A 17,637-nucleotide genomic window follows, 5' to 3' on the forward strand; every position below is an offset into this window, starting at 1 on the left:
TTTGCATTATATTACATTTTGCAAAAATTCACCCATACATACAACTACTGCTACTTGTAGACCACTGAAGAAGATGAAAAAGCATCCGGAAAAAGGAGAGAACATGAATGCTGACCTTGTTAGTAATTTTAATATAAGAAAGTTTTGGGGTGGTTTGAAAATCTGAACTCACCCCATCCATATCAAGAAGCAATATAACTGTAGATAACCTTCTCTTCAGTCTGAGGCTGTATCCCATGACATTCTCTGTGGGTCCTGCTATTGAAAAGTAGTGGAATAGTGTCTTTGTGATGTGTTTCAGAAGAGTCAGGAAAGGGTTTTCTCTCTGACTGTTATTCTTTCATGATAGGGAAGAGACAGGATGCAGTGATACTAAATAATAATAGTGATTCTTTTGCAAGTTTCTGGCACTATAGCCAGACAGTTAGCTCTAGTTCATGATAGTATAACCTACCTATAGAAAATCTGTGCTGTCTCTTGTCATATTATATGGATCCCCTTTAAGTAATACTTCAGTCAGGCCACAGGCTATGCCATGCAGATCTCTGCTCTTGCTGCTAGTTTTCTCTAGAGTTATACCTAGAATATGGCACATAAAGTCAGTGTTATAAATGGATAAGAATTATGTGGAGATGAATTCCTTACTAAAATACCAAAACGGCAGGATCTGGCTTTAAATTTTATTTTTATCGTGATGCTAGCCAGTCTCTTATAAGTAAAGGCCGTTCTTTTAGTCACATATCTTTATATGCTTGGCCACCAGAAGCTATTTAGTCTTTAGGTTAAGAGGACAATGAATGTGACTGACTAAAGGAATTCATCCTTATAATACATGCATGCTTGCTAACAAAACAGGACAATTTATTTGGAAAGAAGATGCATAATCTCCTCTTTGCAGCCAAGAATGATGTTTTTTCATAATAAGACAAATTATAGAAATATGACAATCTGTTCTTCATAACTGCTTTCATAAAATGAACTAATATTTTTCACTTATTGAAATGTATGAAGACCTCTTCCTAGAACAAAGAATTCTGTGTACTAACAAAAGCTATCTAGCCAATTTCCATGGTACAAGATTTTAAGATCCTTTTCTAATGTCACTCTAAAATAATTTCTAGAGCCTTAAAATTCCTCCAACTTGAAGTCAAAAGCACAGTTCTCTTTCACATAGAATTAGCTTTACCCAATACTACAACTGACTAGCTTACTGACTGCCCAATTACATCAATCACTTCTGCTTTTAACAAAGCTCTATATCATTTTAAATGGTTAACTACACTTGTGATTGTAATGGGTAGCCAGGGGCTCCCCATTACTTTAAGTGGAAATATTGAGCAGAGAGCTCCACAGGTAGAGGGAAACACTGCACCTGATGAACTGTCTGCAGGGAACAGGCAGTCATAGGGCCAGAGACTATCAGTGCCTATTGCAGTGCTCCCTGCTCTACAGTGGGGCAATAGGGCAAGCCCTGATACAAAAGCATGGCAACAAGGGCATGGACAAAGCAGCCAAAACAGCAGTTGCAAGCTGCTCATAGAGCTATGCAACAGGCTTTGATTAGAAAGTGTTGCGGGTGGCTGGGGAGCCAACTGACTGAAAGGGGCAGGGCTTGGGGCCAGAGCCAACTGGGTTGGTTTGGCCCTGCTGCTGCCAGGCAGAGGAGCTCCCTGGGACCTTGAACCAGAGCAGAGGGGCAGAGACAGTGAGAGCCCAGGGTGAAGGCTACTTCCAGAGTGAGTGCTGCTCTGTTGTGGAGGGAAGAGGTCTTTTTCTTAAAGCAGTAGTGTATATTTCCTTCTGTAGTGACTGTTTTCCTAGATGGGAAGCTTTGTCTTATAGCCAGGGGGCTTATTACTTGGTTAAGTTATACTGGTGGACCAGAGGGACTATCAGAGGAGGTAGGAGATCCCAATGGTGCCTGAGAGGCATGTGGTGACTTTGAGCCCAGCTCAGGGCAGTTGGAGCCTGAGGCTGAGGGGGACAGAGCACACGTCTGAGAGGGGCAATAGTAGATTTGAGGCCAAGAAGACCAAACTGTAGCCCAAGAGGGGTGAGGACTAGGACCAGGGGCCTGAATCCCAAGAAGGGTCAAACCACAGCCCAAAAGCAGTGAGAAGCAGGGCCAGGAGCCCATCGACCTGAGGAGGCCAAAACCATAGCCCAAAAGGGGCAAGAGCCAGGGCCAGGGGCCCACAGCCCAAGAAGGGTGAGCCCAGAGCCCAGAAGGGCAAGTCAGGGGCTGGAACCCCACAGCCAGGTCTGGCACCATGGACCTAGGCAAAAAGAGACCAGCGAGAGAAGGGGCAGAGGCTGAGCAGGCCAAAGCCCTAACAAGGGTGTAAAGGCCTGTAGTGATTGGGTATTGACTAGGAGACAAAAGGCCCTACCTGAATGATGACTGATAACACCTGTGAGGCATGGGTGTGGCCGTAGGAGAGGTCAGAGGCCACAGAATTAGCTCTTAAGGTGATTAATGTGCTGGTACACAAATGGGCCAGGAGGGCCCACCTAGTGCCTGAGGGGCAAGTTTGAGACCTGTGGAGTCCAGGACGGACCCACTTAGTTATAAGCACAGATGAGGACTCACTCCAGGATGTTAGGGGAGCCATCCCTTCTAGCAATTAGACTAATTACAACAAGGCATGGGAGGTGAGAGGGGAGGAAGGTGATCCAGGGAGCCATAGTGGGTGCAGGAGATGCATGGCCACGAAGGGACATTATGGCCACCCCTGAGGCATGCTCCTGCTACAGTGATCATTTAAAATATTTTCAACACTAGCTGAAACCCGCAAAACATTTGCAATTAAATTTTTATTTCAAAAGTAATAAAGGATTTTTAGTTATTCTTTGACCAAATACCGTAATGCAGGGGTGGGCAATTATTTCAGGTGGAGGGCCGCTTACTGAGTTTTGGCAAGTTGCATGGTAGGCAGCCAGTGGCAGATAAATAATCATTTTCTAAATTTCTTAGGGGCCCTGCGGGCCAGATAGAATGGCCTGGCAGGGTGCGTGCGGCCTATGGGCTACATTTTGCCCACCCCTGCTGTAATGGAATCAAAACTTCTCACCCTCAAAAGGCATCATCCCTGCTGCCCTCTTGCCACCTTCCCACAGCAGCCAGGCCATTCCCAGGCAGTCTTAGGCAACAGTGCATGAAACACTGGAAGCCCACCAAGCCTGAGCATCCCTGAACACGCCCAGGTGTCCAGCACCCCATGCACCATTGGATCCAGTGGGTGCTGCCTGCGAGATGTGGTTGCACCCATGCAGCTAGCACCCCACTTGGGTGGAGCTGGGGGGCTCCACTGCCACAGAGGGAAGTATTGGGGCCCCCTGCAGCTCAGGCTGTGCAACCCAGCAACAGCTCCTGGAGCCTGCCTGGGTCTCTTGCGGCTGGAGAGAGAGCTACCAATAGGCCCTGAGCTGCAGGGTACCCCAGGGTTTCCCTCCACTGTGGCGGCACCCCCTGGGCAGCACCCACACACTGACACCCTGCCCAGGCAATCCTGGGATGGGGGGTGCCGCCACCCTGGAAGGAAGCTTTGGGGGCCCTCACAGCTTGGGGCCCGCTGTCAGCTTGCCTCCCTAGCTACAGGAGTGGTGGGCAGGCTCCAGGGGAAGAGGGGGAAGGGGTTGGGCCCCTCACTGCTTTTTTTCTTTTCTTTTTTTTCCCCCTTCAGCAGAGCCTGCTGATACCAAACAGAGTGCTCCAGACAGACAGAATAAGCCTATTATTATTATTATAGATTTGCTTTGGTTTTATCTACATTGCTTTATCTATGTGTGTGTGTGGGGGGTTTCTTGGGGTCTTAATGTGAGTTTGTTCTTTGGAATTCCTGGCATCATTCTGGTTACATGAATTTAATACCTACATATCTTCTCACTGCCACAAAGTTGGGTTTTTTTTCCTTTTCACACAAATCTAGTTAATCTGAAACAATTTATCTGAAATGCCAGAATAACCATAGCTTGGTTACATCCTCTAGTTCTATGGTTCAATCTTCATGCCAGAGCCAACAACCGGTAAGAGAAAGTGCCAGGTGGATACATCTCTTCTGTGTACTCAGGCTTAGGGGATCCACAGAGTAATCATACAAACTCTGAGGTTAGGAAGCAGATCCACAGTCTTTGAAAGATGTGGTGTGTTCCAGATTTAAAGGAATCACAGTGCACATTGGAGTTTTCTTTGGACCTGCTGCCCCATCATTTGAAAATGCAGTCAGCAGAGTGGCTTGATAATTAAATATGAGTTATAGGTCATCTCATATTTCCTCCTAAGCTCATCCAGAACTAAAACGCATGTATTTCTGGATGGGCTCTGCAAAAAGATAAATATCCTGATAAGTGTTCAAGCAAAGTGGGGGTTACCAGCCATATGGAAACAATTGTTGATGTATCCTTTCAATTCATATTTTTCTGACTTGCTACTTTTCAAGTTTGGATGTCATTCTGTTTCAGAACTGTTCCAAGATTGAGAGATGTGGCTTATGGGGTTGAAAAACTGGTCATATATATTGTGTCATGTCTGTCAAATTTTCACTGAGATACCTGAAAGGATGATTAATACAATTAACCTAATGATTTGCAGTTAATGAAAGTGACCCAAGTTTTAGCTCAATCACTGCTGTCCACATACAAAAATTTAACCCAGGTGCTTTGCCTGGACTAGCTTCCTAACTATGGGGTAAAAATTATTCTGTAACTCATTAATTTTATTGTGAGGATGCAGACTAAATCAGCAAAGCTAACTGCACTCATTAGCAAAGCTAACCACACTTTATCATGCATCGGCATATGCATGACAAAGAGATCCAAGGAGGTGATACTTTACCTCTATGCGGCATTGGTCAGACTGCAGTTGGAGTACTGCATCCAGTTTTGGGCACCGTACTTCAGGAAAGATGTTGATAGACTCGAGAGGGTCCAGAAGAGGTCCACTCATATGGCTAGGGGCTTACAGGACTAGCTGTATGAGGAGAGACTGGGGGACCTGGTTCTCTTCAGCCTCTGCAAGAGAAGGCTGACAGGTAATCTTGTGGCCACCTACAAATTCATTAGGGGGATGCAGCAAGGGATCGGAGACACTCTGTTCACCAGGGTGCCTCTTGGGGTAACAAGGAACAACGGTCACAAACTAACAGAGCAGATTTAGGCTAGATATCAGGAAAAACTTCATGGTAAGGGTGGCCAAAATTTGGAACAGGCTTCCAAGAGGGGTGATGCTCTCCCCTACCTTAGGGGTCTTTTAAGAGAAGGCTGGATAGACATCTGGCTGGGGTCATCTTACCCCAGCACTCTTTCCTGCCTAGGCAGGGGGTCAGACTTGATGATCTGTTGAGGTCCCTTCCAACCCTAGCATCTATGAATCTATAAATCATTCAAGTGTTGATGTTTCTCCAGTGCTTTCCCAGAATTCCTCCAGAGGCCAGACAAGTTCTTCCACGCTTGACTAAGAAAGAATCATAGCACGTCTGGACAAAGGAAAAGGAGGTACACCTCAAGATAGGAACAAGCAAATTTGGAAGCAGTGAGGACACAGTAATTGTAGGTATATCTCTTTAACAGAAATACTTATGCATCTGGTAAACTAACCTGGGCTCCTAGTTCTGCATGCCAGTCACTTAGCCATCTCTGCAATGAAAACATCTTAAGAGAAGTATGCATTCCTGTAGCCTGATGCATACTAAACCTCAGTAACCTAACTAGTTCTTAGTAGGCAGGTCTACACACGCTATTAATGTGAAACAATAAACTCCAGCACGGTTCTTGGTGGAATGTTTTGCTCCGGGGCACTGTTTGCATGGGTCCAGGAGCACAGCATGTTGAACTGGGGTGGAGCAGCCTCAGCTGGCAGGGGGCCTCAGGGGCCAGCCTACCAACCTGGGGCTGCTCCAGCCTGGCTCAATGTGCTGCACAAGAGCTGAACATCCAGCCCTGTCAGCATCTACATATGCATTGCAGCAGTGTAAATGACTGTTGTAGAATAGTACTTGTCAGGCAGTACTATCCTGCAGCAGAATTAATTAGTTTACTCTGGCCTGATAGTACTGTGTATGTAGATGATTACTCTTTAGTGCAGAGCTTATTAGCTCTATAGTAAAGTGTCTCATGTAGACACACCCAGTTGGGACTCATTTCAGATGGTAATATTTCTTCCCTACAGTATCTGGCTACAATTGCAATCATCAATAGTTTCTAAAGTTTTCATATTGTAACACTCTTGTATGTTTTGGTCTGGTAAAACCTGATAATCCCATAATGCATCAGAATTGTTCATTTCTTTGATACTACTTTTGGTCCTTTACCTACAGAAATGCACTAATTTTATCATAGAGAGAATACCAATCTATATTTCCAGAGATAAGTTTCCAATTCTAATCAGACTTTGTTTTCATATGTGTCATTCCTTTAACCTAGTCAAAACAAAATTAATAATCCTTTCTGGAGGTGAGGAGAGAGATCCATTAAGTAAGAATACCTCTTTCTGATTATTTATTCCTAGTTATTATTTAACAAGGATATTATTAAAAGTAATGTTACACATGTTTTGTATATTGTCACAGGGTTAAAACCACTATTAACATAAACAGAAAACTGTTTTCAGGAAGTTTAGGACCAAATTTTATGCCACATATTTAAAAACTAGCCAGTAGAACTATGAGCATGAGTAAGATGCAGGAGCTAAAAACAGAACAATAAGTCACTGTTCAGACTTACAGAAGAAGGAAGTATGAGCAACTTAAAAACAACTAATGGATAACTGAAGCAAATAATAAATGCAAATAAATCACAGCTGCTGAGTGGACTTCAGAAAGTTAAATGTTTGATGTGAAATCTAAGTAGTTTAATTCCAATTGTTAATTATGTCAAGTGCCTTTTGTAGCATGCTGAGTCTAGTGGAACAATATGAATCACTGTCTGACTTTAAATATGAACTGTAATGGAGCCTATGCCAATGACGGGTGACATGCTGTATTATCCCATATAATTTTGTAATAAAATGGCCTCCTGGCATTATTTATTTACGTGTTTTTAGCCCATCACGTCTAAGACCTCTGATCTCTTCTTTGTGCAGCATAATATTACTGCCTTTCATAAATTTGATTTTGAAAAACATTAGTTATTACTCACTTCTCTACAGTATTAAATCGTCTTGCTAGCTTAATTATAGTCATTTTTAAGAGTTTTCTCTTAAACCAGATTCATGTTACACATCATGATGTTGTAATATTTTATTAAAATATTGCTTTGTTTCAAATATTGGCTTTTCAGTTATGGAAATGTGCCACCCTGATATGGTCCTTAATAGACTCAGAAAGTAAAGACTAAGCATTTAAGTTGCTAGTATATTTATCTTCAATACTTAATTCACTGAGCAATTATTGAAGATGTACTGGAGGAACGGTTCAAACACTTCAGACAAGCAACCTATTTTGCTTTTATTCTTTCTTGTTATAGTTGCTTAAACAATATAGAGAACATCATGGGTGTTGTGTTTGTGTAACTAAATGTAATAGATTAGTCTTGAGTTATGAAAGCACTGGAAAGGATTAGAAAGTTGATTATGGAATTATGTTTCCACCACAGAATAACCCCACCAAAGCTCTTTACTTCCTACATCCTCTAATTTTCTGTTCTTAGGATCATAAGTTATCCCATCAATAACCTGCAGGAGCTGCTGACTTCCAGGATTTTATTAACCTGCCTAGTGAGATGATGGAGCTGGAATCAATTCTAGACCAGTATAGTTTTTAAAAGCAGTTCCTAGAAGGGGGTAAAACTCCTAGCACCAAATTTGAAAATCAGTAACTTTTAGGTGCCTAACATGTTTAGGGTGTTTTGTAATGGGTACCTGTTAAGATACCTATATATTTTTGTAACAGACACCTATTTATATATCTCTAAATACCCTGGAAAATCTGGTACTTAATGTGATGTTACAGGTTATCTTTAAAACATCTTAAAACTGTGGAATGTTATGCTGTCACACAGAACCGTTTCAGGGCAGCCACAGGTTAAAGCTTAATGCTGTCTCAGACCTGCACAGCTATGTTTTGTCTCTAGGGCTAGGGACAGACTGTTGTATATGAATCTTGTTGGGCTAAAAGCAAGGCTTTGTAATGCTAAAAGTGAGGCCATACAACAAGACATTACGCATACACCCATTTAAGTGATCAGAAACTGGTTCAAACCTGTAACAGAACAGATGTTCAGTACACACAAACCAGTTTGAAAATGGCTGAAACTGGTTTGAGGTAAACTTAATTGAATGTAGCATCAGACTTCACTGCTTTTGTTCAAACCAGTTTATGCAATGTCTGTCCCAGACCCCTTGCTGGTTTAAGTTACATCAGAGTACCTCAGCATCCCAGCATGCTCTCTGGGCTAGGCAGGGCTCTCTGCTCCCTGGCTGAAGCTTGGCACAGACTTTCAGGTACAGCAGGGTCTGCTGGCTTCCCTGTGCCCCACTCTCCCTGCTTCCGCCTGCTACTTAAGCAGAGATTCCTTCCTCTTCTCTGCCACAGCACAGACCCTAGCCAGCATGTGGTATGCTAGCTAATGCCAAGCGGTATCTGTGTGTGTGTGTCTTTCCAGTTTCACTGAGATAGGCTTCTGAAGCTAAGCAACAGGTCAGCCAGCAAACTGTTTAAGAAATTTGAAGTATTGTGTAGAGAGGCTATTGTTTTTGCTAATCAGGTGATAAAGACTGCTATCAGCCCTCCCCCCGCTTGCTCACCTGTCAGTTTACTGCAGACAGTATGACAAAGCAGGGAGGGGGATTGGAAAGCTCTGCATCATCAACAGATGCATGCACTGCACACACACCCCTTGCCTCAGAGTGGTAGCCCAGGGCTAGAGGCTGGCAACAGTCCCGTGCCTTGAGCAGCCAGCAGGGAAAAGCCTGGGACCATGCAGGCAGACATCCCTAATGAGAGAGCCCCGCTGGGGCCTGGCCATGCCCCCCTCAGCTCTGCTCCCTACAGAAGAGAAGGGATGGCTGCTCTAGCCCCCCCCAGCTTCTAGCCTGAGCCACTGCAGGCATTTTCCTGAATTTCCTTAGTCCAGAGAGAATGTCTACCTAGTTTCAAACCAGTTCAGCCTAGCTAGATTAAACTAACCTGCAAAGATTGAATCAATTCAGGCTCAGGCTTTTTGAATGTCTGTCCCTAACCCAAAACGCCTAGTGAGCAGAGTTGTGAATAGGAGCCAGGACTCAATCCCTCCTCTGGTGTGAAAGAGGAGGAAGAAGGGTGACATGTAGTTCAGGGGTAGAGAAAGCACCATGTGGCTTCCCTTGCTTTGCACCCAGCAGGATCCAGTCAGACCCATGGGTGAGAGATGAAGTCTTGGAAAAAGCCTGTTTGAAGTGAACAGCATGGGTGAGAAGTAAAAAGAAAGGAGTAGAAAAAATGGTTTTTAAAGTAAAGGACCAAAATCTTGACTGTGTTTCACTGAATTAGGGGGAGGGGGGAGGCAGGGTGTTGTGTAAGTACGCACACCAGGGTACAGCTGAGACTCAGCAGGCTCACTGCATGGCAAACCAGGGCAAGAATTGAGTTAGCACTTACATCAGGGAAGAACTGAGACCCAGCAGGCCCATTGAATGGGTTGGGTAAGGCGGGATGCTGACAGATACTTTCAAATGAATAATAGTTCAGTTCAAATTAATACCATGGGGGAGGGGGAAGCCAAGCCACGGTACAGTGCCCAGCAGCAATGGGTGGTGGGTGGGGAAGGAGATGGTTGCCCAACACTAAAAGCCAATTTCCTATGCTCTTTAGCAGCTAATTGGCCTTTTAACCACTGGTCTGGATGTACTGACGTTGCAACCCCTGGAGGTAGATGGGTGTGTTGGTTTAGGGTCTGAGATTGAAAGTTTGCCCATGGAGCAAAGGCGTGGGAAGGGCTAGGAATGGTGCATTCTGGGATGCTGGAAGAATGAAAATAGAGTGGTTTGTCTCTCTAGAGCAGTCTAACACTAACAATACCTTGGAGACCCTGGAACAACCTAGGTAAAATGGTTCTAAGATATCGCTTGCTTGAATTGGCATACTTTTAAAGCACTTAAAAGGTACTTGGCACAGGTCAACACCCTTCAATAAATGCCTTTATGACAGTTTAAAAGTAACCTGTAACAACCCCCTTAGATTACAAACTTCTGTGAATAGGAAGTTTGCTTCTATTTGTTTGTAAAATGCTATACATTTATGCCGTTAAGTTAATAATCAGTAATTGCAACATTATATTGGATATAGTAGATATTATACTTCTCACCACTAGATGGCAGTGTTTTGTTTAACTAATATTGACCAGTGAAAACTGATTTTCTTGCTATGAAGCATATTTAAATGATAGTACTATAGTATGATTTTACTTTGAAGATTAGTCTTAAAGATGGTCAGAAAGTACTTCTGACATGTTTCTTTTCTTTAACCTTCCAGTTCTGAAATCTTATTATCTAAAAATAGAGACAAATGTTGAAACTGATTGGGTTATTATCCTGTTATGAGTTAGACATTGGGAGGTTCTATGAGGCCTTCTGAAGGAATGTCATCAGTACCCTGACTGCAATGGCCCTCAGCACCACTGTAGATCCAGCTTATATCATCTTCCAATCCAAATCTTAGGACCAGTAAGTAGCTCATCTTCATCACTTGTGATCTCAAATCTGCCTTCTTCTAAAAATCTTATCTTCCTTTGGCTTCTGCAGCTCTGCCTTCTCTTAGTTCTCATCGTTTTTTAATTGCATCTTCAGTATGTCCTCTGGAGGATCCTGCACCCTTTGATCTTTGGTCCTGTAACAGAGATCATGGGGCTCCTATTACTTTAATGAGAAAAACTGCAGTTTATAGAGCCCAGGCAGCAGAATACAGGCGAGATACAAGAAGGGAGGAGTAGAGAAGCACTATGGCCTAGGCAGGGAGATGCTTATTAAATGTTGGTACTTGAATTGAGAGGAACACATCTTAGATCTCAGTGCACCGTTCTTTCTCATTTAACAGGAAAGGCAAGGCAAGAGTAGATAGGAACTTTTCCATAGTTTGTGATACTATCACTTAGCAAGCTTTATTAAAAGCAAGGCTAATTAAATAGAGCTGGTATCCTCTTGCCCACTCAAGCTCAAGCCCCGGCTGGCATGCTGAGCCAGACAGGAGGAGGATTTAAACACCCCCCTCCCCCCAGCCCTGCACCTGCAGGGGACCCCAGCTGGGGTCTGCCTGGCACAAGTGGAGCAACACCTGACAGGCAGACCCCAGCTGGGGTCCTATGCAGGCAGTGGCGGGGGGAGCATTAAAACCCTCCCTTCCACATTAGCATGCTGACCCGAGCCACCATCAAGTGGAGAATGGGAAAAGGCCTGTCAGGGGCTGTTCCACCCCTGCCAGGCAGACCCCATCTGAAGTCTCAAGTCAAACTGAAGAAGTCAAGGAACTTTCAGCTTTTTAACCCTGAACAATTTGTCACAATACTGAAAAAATTTTAAGTCCAGTCTTGATAATAGGAGAGATCAAAGGTTGTTAGGAATATTCCCTTTGATACTTGATCTAATTCAAGGGCTTCTAAAGTTTCACTGGTTGATTTATGGCTCATTGCTTTCCTCTCACTATGCAGACAAAAGGAGAAAATGGATTGGGATGAGGTAAAGAAACAATAGCTGTGGTTTCTGGTGCCTGGGAATCCCTAGAATCCCCTCTCCATGTTGTCCCTAGAATTTGCTCCCAATATTAGGAGCAATCTGGGATACATTCACCTATAGGCTCAGCATACTCCCAGATTATAATCAAGACAGGAGTTAATGCTGGTAGGGTATGTCATATGAGAACCTTTGAGATCTGTCAGGATGAACAATTGGTTGTGGTTGTGGTAGTTAATGTTAATACATTCTTGCCAAGGGGTAAACATTTCAAAACTACCTAGGTGACTTAGGAGCTAAAGTCCTATTTTTCAAAAATGCCTTGGGCAATAAGAATCTAATATTACTAAGTCAATAGGGCCTTAGCCTCCTAATTCATATCTGGGTTTTTAAACATTTTCCCTTAAATAATTTGGGCTTTCAGAGATGCAAGGAAGCAAAGGATAATCTAATGGTTGGAGCATTAGCCGAAGACTTAGGAAGCCCATTCTTCTACAGGCTTCCTTTGTTCCCTTGTTCAGGTCAGTTTCTCTATCCCCTGCCTGTACATGAGGTTAAGAGGATTTCTCTATTTCACAGAGGAGCTGTGAGGATAAATACTTCATAGATTATGAAGTACTCAGTAAGTGGGGCCAGATGAGTACCTAAGACAGAAGAAAGAAATGGCAAAATTGTTCTATAGTTCACAGCTGGAGTCAACACTTGGCAACTGACTGCTGAGCAAGTGAGAGCTGGGTTCCAGCTGAGGGTGATGACAGACTCCACATGGTCATTTTATCTTCTGTCTAATTAGCATTTTTTCTGCATTAGGAGCACACCATTAATAAGCAAACATCCACATTACTCAGGTTTTAAAATTGCCATTTTTCTGTGACTATACCATTTCTAACTTAAGACACTATTAGACCTCCAGTTTTTATTCTAAGTTCCCTTCCCCATTTTTGTTGTGATTTTTTTTCTCTTTATTTAACCATAGACAAAATTAACAAAAAAAAATGAAGGCCTTTGTTTTAAAAAAAAAGGTTACAAAATTGTACATTTTAACAGTGTATTTCCCTTCAAGACAATTGACCTGTCAGTTCTGTTTAAAAGCTTTTGGATGACAGCCATGAAAGGCACATCTACATGTTGCCATATGGTAACGTTGCTACAGTGCCATGCTTTATTAGTTCCTTCTGGAAGTACTAAAGCATGGCAGAGTACAGGTGGTTACTGCACTGTGTGCACAGCGCATGATTAGATTTTGCTGCTACATCGCTGTAGCTGGTGATCGATCGTATGCTACATTGCCATAAGGCAATGGTGTCAACCTTTTCAAGTAGATCACCTTTGCCACTTAAAAGCAACACAAGATATACCGTGTGCCTCCACCGCACACCCCTCCCCCGCTGCCCAGCAGGTGAGTCTGTGGGAAGGGAAGGGGGGGCAGATCAAGGCAGAGGGAGAGAAAATTATTTGGGATCATGCCTCCCCAGCTGATAAGTCCCACCCAGTCAGGGCCCCACTCAACTTAACCCTGTTTCTGCCTCTGCAAGACTGTCCGTCACCATGGGGGCTTCAGTCTAGCCCCTGCCCCTTCCCTCCCCCACGGACTGACCTGCTGGACTGGGGCACGTGCATGCATGCATGCAGGCGCTCAGTCCCCCACTCCAGCCTTGGATCGATTCCAACAGGCTCCGAGATCTTTTGGTAGATTGAGATCCACTGGTTGGTGACCACTGCCATAAGGCAACATGCTGATGTGCCCAAAGTGAAAAAAAATCACATAGTAAGATTAGTCACCAATGTTCTAGCTTTAATATTATTTGGAAAGGCTAAAATGTTTTCCTAAATATTTTTAAACTTGAAAAGGTTCTCACAAAGTTGAATAACATCATCTGAGTCTCAGTTATCTTGTTAAACTTTATAATGTAACTAGCCAGTTTCCCGTCAAGAATGATGTGGGGGAGGGGGTGCGGGCAGGGACAGAGGCCTGTGTCTGGACCCCCCTCACCTATGGGGCCAGGCCTGCTCCCCCTTTCTTTCCCCCTTCTGCTGGGCCAGGCCAGGCTCAGCACCCCCCCCAACCATTTTTGGGCTTGCCCCCTCCACTGTTGCAGGGCTGAGCTTGGCACCCCCCACCACCTGCTGCTGCTTTGGGGCTAGGCTAGGCTGGGCCTAGCATGTCCCCCCAACCCTCCCTGCCACCATTATGGGGCCAGGCTGAGCCTGGTGCACCCCCCGATCCAGCTCACTGCCATTTTGGGGCCAGGCCTGCCCCCCCCCTTTCTGATGCCGTTGTTGTGGGGGTTGGGCTGGGCCGGGCCCAGCACACCCCTTCCCACCCTGCCCATTGCCATTTTGGGGCCAGGCCTGCTCGCTGCTGTTTCAGGGCTGGGCCGGGCCTGGCTTTATCCCCCCATCCTGCCTGCCTCTCCCCACCCCACCACTGTTTTGAGGCCAAGCCCACTTCACCCCCTACCTGCCTGGCCAACATCCACCTGCCTCCCCTCCCCATGAATGCTGGGCAGGGGGGGCGTGGATGGAGCACTGCCGCCCAGCACCCTCTGCCCCCGCTGCATGCAGGGGGCAGGGAGCGAGGCCAGCACTGCTGGCCTCCCGGGAGCAGGGTGGGGGCAGGGAGGAACAAGGAGCCCCCCTGCTCCTTCCCTTCTGCCCCAACTTCATGGTGGCATCAGGGCCTGCTCTTCCCCCATGCCACAGTAGGCCTGGGCCCATTTTCCCCCTCCCTCATGCCACTGTCACGTGTCCAAAATTGTTCCCCACACCCTTTGTACTGCCACCTCTAGCTCATCCATGGAGTAGGGGAGGGGGTGCCGAGGCCAGGGGTATAACTACATTGTTAATGATACCAATATTTTCTGAAGGTAGGCTGAATATTAAGGTTGGTACCTAATGGATGATACTGGGAATTTAACATTGACTTCACTCAGGAGTATGAGATTCATGATCAACACATCTTATGAAATTCAAAAAATTATTGAGAGGAAATATTTTCTACAAGGGATAAGTGCACATCCAACAATGTTATTTTAAAACTAATACAAGCACTGTAAACTCCTTATAGATAGTAAGCTGAATCCAGTTTTGACTTAGAGTGCTGTTAAAAGTTACCTTTTACGATGCTTCAACTCTGTGGAAAGGGTTGCCATCATTAAGTTGAAAGTTTCAGAGCAGTCATAGGTTAAGCTGGTGTGCCATTTCAAACCTGCATGACAGTGACTTGCCACTAGATGGCCTGGCAAGCAGGGGTATGGACAGGAGCCAGGTGGGAGGATGGAAGGGAAGCTTGTAGCTCCAAGGTGAAGAGGCCACCAGGAGGATTTACATGCTCCACAGCCCTCAAGAGCCAGGCAGAGCCAAGGGCAGGAGGGGAAAGGTGTTGTGTGGTTGGAATTCAAAAAAACCCCCAAAAAACAAACAAACAAACAAAAAAAGCTTGAAGCGAACAGGCAGCAGTGGAGGAGCAGGATGGGGAGGGTGGTAAGAGAGAACAGAGTGGGGGCGAAAGGCCCCAGAATCTTGCATGTTCTCTTCGGGTTCCCCAGCATCATGGTCTTATCCCAGCCAGCAGACAAGGGTTACAAGTGGTTAATTACAGGCCAGACCTGCCTGTATCCTGGCTGCATGACGCCAGTATGGTAGCTCTCAATCTGAATCAGTCAGGGGCTCCGCTTCCCCCTCACTGGCATCAGTCCGGTCATGCCTGGCACTGACCACTCTCCCTCCAGAGGATTGGGGCGAGGGGGGTGTTGGGGAAACAGAGGCATGAGGAGGTGCCTCGCCGGCGCTGCTCTTGCTCTTGACATTCTCTCCAGCTTCATTCGGGCTGAGCTGCTCAGCCTTGGGTTCTCCAACCCCACCTGGGCGAGGGGCTGCCTGCAGCCAGGATTCTCTTGCAGTCGGCAGACTGGGGTTACAAATGGTTAATTAAGATCCTGCCTGCCTGTCTGCCAGCTGCATGTGGCTGGTACTCTAATTCTCAGGTTGGAGGGATTAGGGAAGGGGTCCTATTCCCCCCACCCCTCAGTGCTCCTAAATCCCCTTCCCCCACTACCTGCCCTCTGCCATCCCCTTCGAACCCTGCCCCTTTGGTTTCCAAGCTCCCTCCCCTCCCTCCTGCCAGCTGCAAGTCCCTCTTCTCCCCCCCACCTTCTTTAATACATTTAAATGGTGTTTATGACAGGCTAACACCCTTTAGCAGGTGAATACTCCCATTTTAAGTGTTTTTATGATTGTTTAGATGTAACCTGTAACATGGCTCTTATACTTCATTGGCCTGATTGCTGAATACAGCCATTCTTTAAAATATCACTAAAGCAGGTATTGTAAATAAAAGTTAAAACAATTTAAATTACATTTGGGAGAAATACCTAATGACATAAAGCAAAATGTCATACCTTTCTGACATACAGGAATGGGGTTGAAATGCATATAAAGCATCCTTATGAATATAAAGGGCCATTTTGTCAAGCAAAAAACTCTTGGTTCAAGCTCATACATGGATAAGAAGATGGTATTAAAGATGTGTGCAGCTCCCAGGAACTAGTGGTGAAGAGCAAATCTCCAGCATGAAGAGTGAATCCAATTGTACACAAATGCAAAACATAAACATACTTTAAAAATGCAGCTTTTTCCTTTAATTTCTCTTACCCTTTTTTTGCTATTTGATCTAGCACTAGAAATGTAAGCAGTAAAATGCTAATAATTTAGATAAAATGGAAATGTAAGATGGTAATCTATTTAATGCAGAATGAGCTTGGTGCAGATCAGTATTTGTGCGAATCATAGAAAATTAGGGTTGGAAGGGAATTTAGGAGGTGTAGTCCAACCGCTCAAAGCAGGACCATCCCCAACCAGATCATCCCAGCCAAGGTTTTACCTAGCCAGGTCTTAAAAACCTCCAAAGATGGAGACTCCATGTCCTCTCTGGGCAACTTGTTCCAGTGCTTTACTACCCTCCTCTTGAGGGAGTTTCCTCATATCAACCCAAACTTCCTTTGCTCTACCCGCAAACCCATTGATGACGCCCCCTGACCCCCTGAGACTGGCTGCTGCTGCCACTACCTGCGGCTGGCCACTGCTCACCACTGCCCCCTTGCCACCGAAACTACCAGAGGCATCAGCGGGTGGTTGCCAATCAACGGTCAGCACTTGCCACCCCACCCCCCCACCTTGCTGCTGACACTGTCTCAGCCACTGCTGCGGAAGCTCCCCACTTGCTGACACAACACCCCCACCGCCAACACTGCCAATACCACCTGCAGATGATCACCAAGCCCCTCCGACCCCACAGCCTTGGGAGGCCCGTAACGTTCATGCCAAGAGCGTTGCTCCTTGTTCTGTTATGTGCCACCACTGAGAACAGTTCGGCTCCATCCTTTTTGGAACAACTCTTCAGATATTTGAAGGCTGCTATTGATCCCCTCTCTTCTCTAGACGAAGCCCAGTTCCTTCAGCCTGTTGTCGTAAGTCATGTCCCACCCCTGACCATTTTTGTTGCCCTCTGCTGAACTTTCTCCAATTTTTCCACATCCTGTATGTAGCGGGGGGCCCAAAACTGAACACAATACTTCAGACGTGGCCTCACCAGTGGTGAATAGAGGGGAATAATCACTTACCTTGATCTACTGGCAATGCTCCTACCAATGCAGCCCAGTATTCCATTAGCCTTCTTGGCAATGAGAGCACCCTGTTGGCTTATATTCAGATTATTGTCCACTCTAACCCCCAGGTCCTTTCTGTAGATCTGCTGCTTAGCCAGTCTGTCCCCAGCCTGTACTGGCGCATGAGATTGTTCTAAGTGCAGGACTTTGCCCTTGTTATTTCTGAATGTCAGCAGATTTCTTTTGGTTCAGTCCTCCAATTTGTTGAGGTCTCTGAATCCTAGCTCTGCCTTCCAGCATATCTACTACTCCCCACAGCTTGGTGTCATCTGAGAACTTGCTGAGGGTGCACTCTATCCCATCTTCCAGGTCATTGATAAACAGGGATCGGGG

Source organism: Crocodylus porosus, unplaced genomic scaffold, assembly GCF_001723895.1.
Source record: "Crocodylus porosus isolate Cpor-Errol unplaced genomic scaffold, CroPor_comp1, whole genome shotgun sequence".
NCBI lineage: Eukaryota > Metazoa > Chordata > Crocodylia > Crocodylidae > Crocodylus > Crocodylus porosus.